General features: G+C 38.8%; 1 pseudogene; it reads left to right on the forward strand.

Moving 5' to 3' along the window:
• Positions 1 to 1,580: 1,580 nt before the first annotated feature.
• Positions 1,581 to 2,285, forward strand: LOC147911954 (ferritin heavy chain pseudogene; annotated as a pseudogene).
• Positions 2,286 to 11,033: the final 8,748 nt, after the last annotated feature.

Here is an 11,033-nt window from a genome sequence, read left to right on the forward strand (position 1 = left end):
CTTCAGAACAGAGACCACGTTTGATTCTTCTGTGTATCTCCAGAATCAAACACAGTGTCTGACACATATTTGGAGTATATAAACAGTTGTTGAATTAATGCATAAATAAATTAATTATAAATACCTAGGTTGGTCTTATGTCTTCCACTATAATATCCTTGAATTCTAAGAATATATTTCCTCTTTTTTATTTCCATATAGATGTGTAATATCTTGTATGTATTTACTTGAGACAATAAGGGGGGGGAAATGGCAGTTTTTTGTTTCATTTTGTTTTGTTTTGGTCTGCTTCTCCACTAGAATACAAACCCCAAGGGAACAGAGACTTTGTTTCTCTTTGTTGCTAATATATGCCCAAAACCTAAACCAGTGCCTGGGCCATATTAAGGTAATCAATAAATATTTGTTGAGTGAATTAATGAATGAATGAAAGGCCATTGAGATCAGTGGTATTCCCTACCACCATGGCTCATTCCACAGAACATAATTGGGCTTAACAAAAAGACTTGCTGAGTGGCAGTAAAAGTACAAATGAGGTAGGAGGGGAGGAATACATCCACATGGTTAAGTGCATTCTCTAAGAATGCACATAAACCATTTGTTTTCTGCCAGAGAAAAGAGAAGACCGTACTTACTGGAAAGGAAGGAAACTGACAAGGCAGGTGAAGGGGGCGAGCAAATCTAAGACATCAGTGATGAGATCATTGAAACTGTCCGTACTGGGGTCCAGACAGGGCGGAAGGAATGTGCTTCTAGGACTGTGCTGAAAGATTAAGAGACGAGAGAGAATAAAGGGTAGTGAAGAACAAGCTCAAAAAGAGTGAAAGATGGAGAGGTGGAGAGATTCACTGAGACTTTGGAGGTGGTGCTCTGCTGTCAGAGAAGTGTCAACTTGATCATGACTAGAAAGAGAAAAGTGGAGGTCACTGGAGTTACTAACTCTAGGAACTGAGTGAGGAGACTATCTGAGTGTCATTAGCATGGATGTTGAAATCACTGATTTATCTACCATTCAAATAAAGCTGTGTGATAGTAAACATATCTAATGAGACCACAAAAGGACTATATTTAATGAAACAATCACATTAGGACAATATTCAAATAAGCTGCTCAAAGAAATCATGCAGATGGTTGACTCAAAATGGTTGCACTTATATTCATGAATAACATTTTAAAATATTGTATAGGCCAGATGCTTAGCACAGACTCACCCAGCCTCACCCAGGCTCTGATAGAACCTGAACACCACGCTCACGACCCTCCCCACCCCCACCCCCGGCCCCGCCCCGCCCCGCCCCGCCCCACCCCCATCCCGTAACGTAACGGACCCCCCCTCACGTAACGTGACGGACCCCCACCCTTGCCCCGGAACGTAAGGGATCCCCCCTCACGTAACGTAACGGACCCCCACCCCCACCCCATAACGTAACGGATCCCCCCTCACGTAACGTAACGGACACCCACCCTGCAATGTAACGGACACTCGCACTTTGGTCGGACTCCATTTTGGTCGCAACCCAGACCAGCCGCCCAGCCGGTGCCCACTCGCCGGCGCCTTGGTCGTCCACTCTGGGAACACTCCCAGGCCGCCTTCGCCTTCGCGCCCGCCGCAACCGCCCAGCCAGCCATGGCGAGCGCGCCGCTGTCGCAGGTGCTCCAGAACTACCACACCGACTGCGAGGCCGCCATCAACAGCCAGATCTGCCTGGAGCTGTACGCCTCCTACGTGTACCTGTCGATGGGCTACTTCTTCGACAGAGACGACGTGGCCCTGAAGCACTTCTCCCAGTTCTTCTTGCAGCTGTCGCGCCAGAAGGAGGAGCTCGCCAAGAAGCTGATGCAGCTGCAGAACCTGCGTGGAGGCCGCATCCTTCTCCGCGACATCTCGAAGCCAGACCGCGACGACTGGGAGAGCGGCCTGAAGGCCCTGGAGTGCGCTCTGCACATGGAGAAGTGCGTCACCCAGAGCCTGCTCGATCTGCACCAGCTGGCCACCCACAAGAAGGATCCCCATCTGTGCGACTACCTGGAGAGTCAGCACCTGCTCGAGCAAGTCAAGTCCATGAAGGAGTTGGGGGACCATCTCACCAACCTGCGCAAGATGGGGGCCCCGGAAGACGGCATGGCCGAGTACCTCTTCGACAAGCTCACCCTGGGGGACGGCAGTAAGAACTGAGTTTGGACTGCCCTCCCCACGGCCACCGCGGCTTGGTGACTTCCCCTGGTCACCATACTGAGCATGCATATTGCAGTATTGCCCTTGCAAAACGTTCACTTAAGTTTTCTTTCTTTCAATTTTACCAGTTTATTCCAATAAAGTTATCTGGTTCCTAAATAAATAAAGGTCTCTCCTTAATTTGTGTGTGCAAACCTCTCACCTTTTAAGCTTTGAGACAGGTATCCAAGGGTCTCTCCACCCACCCATGTCCCATCCACATGCAGCTCAGGATCTCCGTGGATGGAGGGAGAAGGTATTCCATGGGACCCTGGGAAACACAAAATTAATCTTCCCCTTATAAACAGTGTGGGCGGAGGGGTAGGATGGGGGTGTGGTCTAGGGCCCTGGTGTCTGTGCATGGTAAAGTATAAAAAAACATGGTATGGAATTCTTGATACTGGTTGCCTCTAAGGAAGAAGTGAAGAATGCGATTGGGCAGGGATTAAAATAGAGTCTTCCACTTCACCTGAAAACTTTTAGATTATTGAAATACACAAATGTTAATATTTGTTGTTTCTGGGTGGTAACATGGGGGTCCTAGAAGGGAGTATGGCAGAGTATCTCTTTGAGAAGCTCACCCTGGGCAACAGTGATAATGGTAACTGAGCCTTAGGCTGACTCTCCCGTAGACACGGGAGTGACTTCCTAGGTCACCATGCTGGACCTGCATATGGCCCTTACAAAACATCCAAATATAGTTTTTTTTCCTTCAATTGTACCTTTTCTTCCATTAAGGTAATGTGGGAGATCAAGATTTGGCCGCCCTGAAATATATCTCTTTACCTTGATTGTTTTCTCTGATGGACATTTGACCTCTCCCACTAACTGCCTAAATAATTTGACATAGTAACTCCTTCCTGGAACAGATGTTCTATCTGATGGCTGTCATATAATGTAAAATAGATGTTACAATAGAAAAGGCACCAACAAGCCCATCTTATCGGAAGTTCTGTCTGTCTAGCCACATTCTCTGGATGGCCCTGCAAGGAGTTGCCAGAAAAACCTTTACATTTATAAAGGGAAATCTCCATTTGTAAAGGTATCTCCCCATCTGTATTGGGAAGAGGGGGATGACCTCATTTCTATAAACTTAATGTGGAAGGTGAGGCCTTAAATCTGCATAATAAACTTACTCTTGTTTACTGTGCTTTAGTGGTAATCTCCTGTAACTGACACCCCCCACCCCCAACATCCTCCTTTGTCTTTAGCTGAAGATGGTATTTAAGACGAGAATTTCTGCTATTGTGTTGAGAAACGCAGTGTCCCCTGGTTTCTCCCATGTATACATGTTATTAAACTTGGTATTATTTTCTCCTGCTAACATGTCTTGTTAATTATTTGGCCAGCCATAAGAACCTTAAGGGAAAGGGCAGAGGGGGATTCTCCCTCTTCCCCGACAGTAACATGGTACCCAAACCTCCAAACTACCTCAGTAGATGGGCTGAAAAATATGAGGTCAAGGCTGAAAGTTAAATTTTTGATATTGAATATAATGTAGAATAAATCTCCCTGAATGTTAAGTCAGTGACTCTGGCTGCTTTGAAGAATGTAGAGGAGTGGTGGGAGACCAGTTAGGAGATACTGTAGCTGGTCGAGGTGAGAGACAATGGTGGTTTGAACTGTGGTGATGACTGAGGAAATGAAGAGACCTAGATGAACTCCAGATGGATTTAGATGAATCAAGAAGATTTGCTCACAGACCAGAGGTGAGGAATGAGAAATGAGAAAAATAATCTAGGTTCTGGTGTTTAGACTTGAACACCTGGGTTGATGGTAGTGCTATTTATTAATTTGGGGACTCTTGCCAGGGGCACATCTGGGGTAGAAGGGTAGGAAAGGCATGTCATGTAAAATCAGAGATGCCTATTAGTGTCATTCAGGTAGCTGGAAAAAAATGAATCTGGAGCTTAAGTGGGATGTCAGGTTTGGAAATATACATATGGCAGACATTGTGACAGCATAAGCACACCAGAAAGAGAGTGTAGAGAGAGTATGGCCCAGCCATCCTCAAGCCCGGGGCAGCTAACATGTAGACAATAAAACAAGACAAAAAAAGATAAAACATAAAAGACTCTAAATAGATATACTGGGCAAATACTAAGCAAAAGAAAGCTGGTATAACTAAATTACTATCTGAAAGATTTTAAGAGAAAAACATATTTAGAAGTATTAACTGTTTTTACTTAATGATAAAATAAAAATTCATTAGGAAAATAAAATTATTCTGAACTTACATATATCTAATAATGTAGCCTCAAAATAAATAACACAAAATTAGAAAAAATTGGTCACAGAAATTGATAAATTCATACTTCTTTCAGAAATTGATGGATGAGACAGACAACATTAAATAAGAAATTAATATTTAATTTCTTAGAAATTTAATAAGAAAAAGATGATTGGACTAATAAAATTAGCAAAATTAATCTTAAAAAACATAAATAGAACCCTGAACACCCAAATTTGAGGGGATCCAAATTATTATTAAGCATACAAGGAACAGTTAAAAAGTTGACCATGTGCTAGGCTTCAAGAAACACACAAAAAAATCATACAGGATAAATTCTCTAAACAAAAGGCAATAAAAGTAAAAATAAATATCCAAAAAATAGTCCCAAACACCAAAACACTTAGAAAGTAAAAGCACTCTCATATTTTATGGATAAAATCAAAACCATAATGTAAATGATAAAACATTAAGAACTAAATATAGTAACAAAAATAATACATACTTAAATGTCAGGATAAAGTGAAAGCAAGTCTTTAGATATAAATTTATAGCATTAAAAATTAATAAAATGAGCTTTCAAATCAAGAGTTAAAAGAATAATAATGGACTAGACACAAACACAGAAGAGGGAAATAATTGTAATAAGAGAAGAAATTAATGAAACAGAAAAAAAGGAATAGAAAAGATTAATAAAGTCAAAACTAAATTTTTTGAAAAGACTATTAAAAAGACAAACTCTAGTCAAATCAGTCCTAAAAAAAGTAAAGACAAGAAAAGGAAGGTATTGTTGGAAGAGAGGGAGAAACTCCCTCTGCCCTTTTCCTTAAGGTTCTTATGGCTGGCCAAATAATCAACAAGACAGGTTAGCAGGAGAAAATAATACCAAGTTTAATAACATGTATACATGGGAGAAACTCAGAAATGAGCCACTTGTCCCTCTGTCTAAGCTGCTTGCTTAAGTATTGTAGCTAAAGGCAAGGAAGGTGTTGGGGGTGGGTAGTCGTCTGGGACTTCAGAGGGCAAGAAGACAATTCTTTTCAGGGTCATCTATAGATAATGTGGTCAGGGAGAGATAGAGTTTTTTGACAAAAGGGGCTTGGTGCCCCTCCCATTGTAACATTTATTTTACATTATCATTACAGCCATCAAGATAGAAGATCTGTTCCAGGAAGGAGCCACCATGTCAAATTCTTTAGGCAGTTAGTGGGGGAGGTCAAATGTCCCTCAGAGAAAACAATCAAGGTAAAGAGATATATTTCAGGATGGCCAAGTCTTGATCTCCTACAGTATAAATAAACAATATTAGGTGCAGATACAGAATTAGTGATGAAATAGTTTGTTTTTTTTAATTTTTTGTTTATTGCAGTAACATTGGTTTATAACATTGTATAAATTTCAGATGTACATCATTATACTTCTATTTCTGCATAGATTACATCATGTTCACCACCCAAATACTAATTACAACCCATCACCACACACATGTGCCGAATTATCCCTTTTGCCCTCCTCCCTCCCCCCTTCCCCTCTGGTAACCACCAATCCAATTTCTGTCTCTGTGTTTGTTTGTTGTTGTTATTATCTACTACTTAATGAGGGAGATCATACAGTATTTAATCTTCTCCCTCTGACTTATTTCACTCCCTCAATGTCCATCCATGTTGTCACAAATGGCTGGATTTCATTGTTTCTTATGGCTGAGTAGTATTCCATTGTGTATATATACCACATATTCTTTATCCATTCGTCCCTTGATGGGCACTTAGGTTGCTTCCAAGTCTTGGCTATTGTGAATAACGCTGCAATGAACACAGGGGTGCGTATATCTTTACGCATTGGTGTTTTCAAGTTCTTTGGATAAATACCCAGCAGTGGAATAGCTGGATCATATGGAGTTCTATCCTTGATTTTTTGAAGAATCTCCATATTGTTTTCCATAGTGGCTGCACCAGTTTGCACTCCCACCAGCAGTGTATGAGAGTTCCCTTCTCTCCACATCCTCTCCAACACTTGTTGTTTCCTGTCTTATTAATTATAGCCATTCTGACGGGCGTGAGGTGATAGCTCATTGTAGTTTTGATTTGCATTTCCCTGCTAGTTAATGATGTTGAACATCTTTTCATGTGCCTGTTGGCCATCTGTATATATTCTTTGGAGAAATATCTGTTCAGGTCTTTTGCCCATTTTTTAATTGGGTGGTTAGGTTTTTTTTGTTTGTTTGTTTTTTTAATTAATTAATTAACTAATTTTTTTCCCCCAAAGCCCCAGTAGATAGTTGTATGTCATAGCTGCACTTCCTTCTAGTTGCTGTATGTGGAACACGGCCTCAGCATGGCTGGAGAAGCGGTGCGTCGGTGGGCACCCGGGATCCGAACCCGGGCCACCAACAGCGCAGCGCACGCACTTAACCGCTAAGCCACGGGGCCGGCCCTGGCCCATTTTTTAATTGGGTTGTTTGTTTTCTTATTGTCGAGTTTTAAGAATTCTTTGTATATTTTAGATAACAGTTCTTTATCAGATGTATCTTTTGCAAATATTTTCTCCCAGTCTGTCGCTTGTTTTCTCATTCTCTGGAAATGTCTTTTGCAGAGCAGAAGTTTTTAATTTTAATGAAGTCCAGCTTATCAATGATTTCTTTCATGGATTGTGCCTTTAGTTTGTATCTAAAAAGTCATTGCCATACCTAAGGTCATCTAAGTTGTCTCTTATGTTATCTTCTAGGGGTTTTATAGTTTTGCAATTTGCAGCTAGGCCTGTGATCCATTTTGAGTTAATGTTTTTAAGTCAGTATATTATTTATTTCTCAGTTATAACAACTACAACAAATGAAAAGTCATTCTTTATAATATTCACAAATCAAACTATTGAACATAAAAGATTACAAAAGTCAAAATTGTAAAGTCAATAATTAAGAATGTCAACTAACTACAACAGTAATTTGTTTAAGATAATTACACATCATTCTTCCTTGGCAGATACATTTATTACAGCAATTTCAATATTTATTTGTAACTGTCTCATTCTATAGAAATGGCCACTGGGTTAGACTATATTTTTCGTGATATTGTAGACCTTAAATCGTGTTTAATAAATTTTCAATTTGGGAAGAAATTCTCCACTGGCAATCAATATTAACAGAATTAAATAAAAACTGAGAGTCAGATAAGTATTTGAAACTGTGCGCAGCAAATTAATGCTGCATGATGATGTTCCATCTAATATGTTATTCCTTACCATGTTCATCAGTCAATATCAGTTGTAAATTTTTATGTACTTGCAGTAATTCATTTTTATAATTTTTCAGAGTATATATGTCATCTGGAACAGAGGTCAACAAACAATGGCTCACAAGCCAAATCTGACCCACCATCTGTTTTTGTACAGCCCATGAGCTAAGAATGGCTTTTGCATTTTTAAATGACTTGAAAAATGTTAAAACATAGTATTGCATGACATGTAAAAATTTTATGAAATTCGAATTTCAACATGCATAAACAAACTTTTATTGGAACACAACCATGCTCATTTACTTACATATTGTCTATGGCTGCTTTTACACTACAGTGGCAGAGTTGAGTAAATGAACAGAGATCATGTGGCCCACAAAGCCTAAAATATTTACTATTTAATCCCTTTACAAACCCCTAATCTAGAACTCTAAAAAGGCTATGATAGTCTTTTAATATTGAAAAGTTTTAAAAATGATAATATTATATCATTATTATGTATTAGTAGTAATGGTTATGTCATTATTATTATATATTATTAATGTGTGAGCCACTGCCACAGTATGGCCACTGACAGATGAGTGGTGTAGGTTTGCGCCCAGGAACTAAACCCAGGCCGCCAAGGCAGAGTACACCAAATTTAACCACCAGGCCACTCGGGCTGGCCCTACGTGTTATTATCCTTTACAGGTCTATATCAATATATGTATCTGTATATTTAGGTATCTTCAATTAAATCATCAGCACTTTCTAAAAAAGTATGACAAACTGCTTCTAATTTAGATTTAGTGACATGTTATCATTGTCTTCCCGATCACATATTTGACAAAGGTTTTTAAGATTTTATATTTGGTAAATGTGTTTTAAATACAATCCAATGTTTGGTAGAAGTAAAAAAAAAGTTGGTTAGTTCCCAAAAGATAATTAAAATTTACTGGTGTCAAAAAGTATTTTTTAGCTGTATGGTTTGTTTCTTTTTTTGTGTTATTTTATTCAGGTATAATTGACATATAACACTATATTAGTTTCAGGTGTACAACATAATGATTAGATATTTGTACATATTGCAAAATGATCACTACAATAAGTCTGGTTAACATCCATCCCCCCACATAGTTACAAAAATATTTTTATTCTTGTGATAAGTACTTTTAAGATCTACTCTCAGCAACTTTCAAATGTGCAATACAGTATTATTAACTATAGTGACGATGGTATACATTACATCCCGATGACATTTATTTTATAACTGGAAATTTGCAACTTTTGACTACTTTCACCCATTTTGCCCACCCCCTACCTCCCACCTCTGGCAACCATAAATCTATTCTCTATATTTATGATCTTTCTTTTTATTTTTAGATTCCACATATAAGTGAGATCATATGGTCTTTCTTTGTCTGACTTATTTCACTTAGCATAATGCCCTCAAAGTTAATCCATGTTGTGGCAAATGGCAAGATTTCCTTCTTTTTTTATGGCTGAATAATATTTCATCGTATCTATCTATGTATATATCACATTTTCTTTATCCATTCATCCATCTATAGACATTTAGGTTGTTCCCATGTCTTGGCTATTGTAAGTAATGCTGCAAAGAATATGAGGGTGCATATATCTTTTCAAATTGGTGTTTTCATTTTCTTTGGGTAAATACCCACAAGTGGAATTGCTGGATCATATGGCAGCTCTATTTTTATTTTTTTTAGAAGCCTCCATACTGTTTTCCATAGTGGATGCACCCATTTACATTCCCACCAACAACGCACAAGCATTCCCTTTTCTCCACATCCTCGCCAACACTTATCTCTTGTCTTTTTGATAATAGCCATTCTAACAGGTGTGAGGTGATATCTCACTGTGGGATTTGCATTTCCCTGATGATTAGTGATGTTGAGCATCTTTTCATGTACCTGGTGGCCATCTGTATGTCTTCTTTGAAAAATGTCTAATCAGATCCTCTTCCCTTAATTTTTGTGAATGGTGTAAGGTCTGCATCTAGACTCATGTGGTGTGGTTAACACACCACAATATTACACTATTAGAGTATTTGGAATATGACTATATACTTACCTTTACCAGTTTGTTGTATATTTTCATACGTTTTCATGTAACTAATTAGTGTCCTTTCACATCAGCTTGAAAAATTCCTTGCAGCATTTCTTGTAAGACATGCTGAGAGGTGATGAACTCCTTCAGCTTTTGTTTGTTTTGGAAAACCTTTATCTCACCTTCATTTCTGAAGGGCAATTTTGCCATGTAAAGTATTCTTGGTTGAAAGTTTTTTTCTTTCAGCACTTTGAATATATTTCCCATTCTCTCTTGGCTTGAAAAGTTTTTGCTGCAAAATCTACTGATAGCCTTATGGCAATTCCTTTATATGAGAGAAATTTTTTCTCTTGCTGCTTTTAAAATTCTCTTTTTCTTTGATTTTAGACAATTGTATTATGATATTTCTTAGAGAAAATCATTTCAGATTGAAATTTTGGGGTTGACCTATTAGCTATATGAACTTTGAAATCCAAATCTCTTCCCAGTTTTGGAAGTTCTCAGCCATTATTTCTTTTTGTTTTTTTGGAGGAGGAAGATCAGCCCTGAGCTAACACCTGATGCCAATCCTCCTCTTCTTTTGCTGAGGAATATTGGCCCTGAGCTAACATCCGTGCCCATCTTCCTCTACTTTATATGGGATGCTGCCACAGCACGGCTTGACAAGTGGTGTGGTGGTGCCCGCCTGGGATCCAAACCCGTGAACCCTGGGCCACCGAAGCAGAGCACACACACTTAACTGCTAGTGCCACCAGGCCAGCCCAGCCATTATTTATTTAAATAAGCTTTCTGCTCCTTTCTCCTTCTCATCTCCTCCTGGAACTTCAATGATGCATAGATTGTTTCACTTAATGATACCCCATAAGTCTGATAGGCTTTCTTTATTCCTTTTAATTCTCTTTTCTGTTTGCTCCTCTGATTATATAATTTCAAATATTCTGTCTTTGGGTTCACTGATTCTTTCTTGTGTTTAGTCCAGTCTGATGTTGAAGCTCTCTATTGAATTATTCAGTTCAGTTATTGTATTCTTCACCTCCAAAATTTGTTTGGTTCTTTTTTATGGTTTCTATCTCTTTATGGATCTTCTCAAATTTTGATTTTGTATTGTTCTCCTCATTTTGTTAAATTGTTTATCTGTGTTCTCTTGTAACTCTCTGAGCTCTCCCAGAGCCATTTTCTTCATGGATAGCTGTCTAATTGTTAATTTTGTTAAAGTAGGAAGCTGGGGTCTCCTATTCTACTATCGTGGTAATGTCACTTCTCCAAGCCATCTTTCAAATAACACTATACCACTTCATGGGTAGTGTAA

Source organism: Ceratotherium simum, chromosome X, assembly GCF_057802395.1.
Source record: "Ceratotherium simum simum isolate JZ-2026a chromosome X, ASM5780239v1, whole genome shotgun sequence".
Lineage (NCBI taxonomy): Eukaryota > Metazoa > Chordata > Mammalia > Perissodactyla > Rhinocerotidae > Ceratotherium > Ceratotherium simum.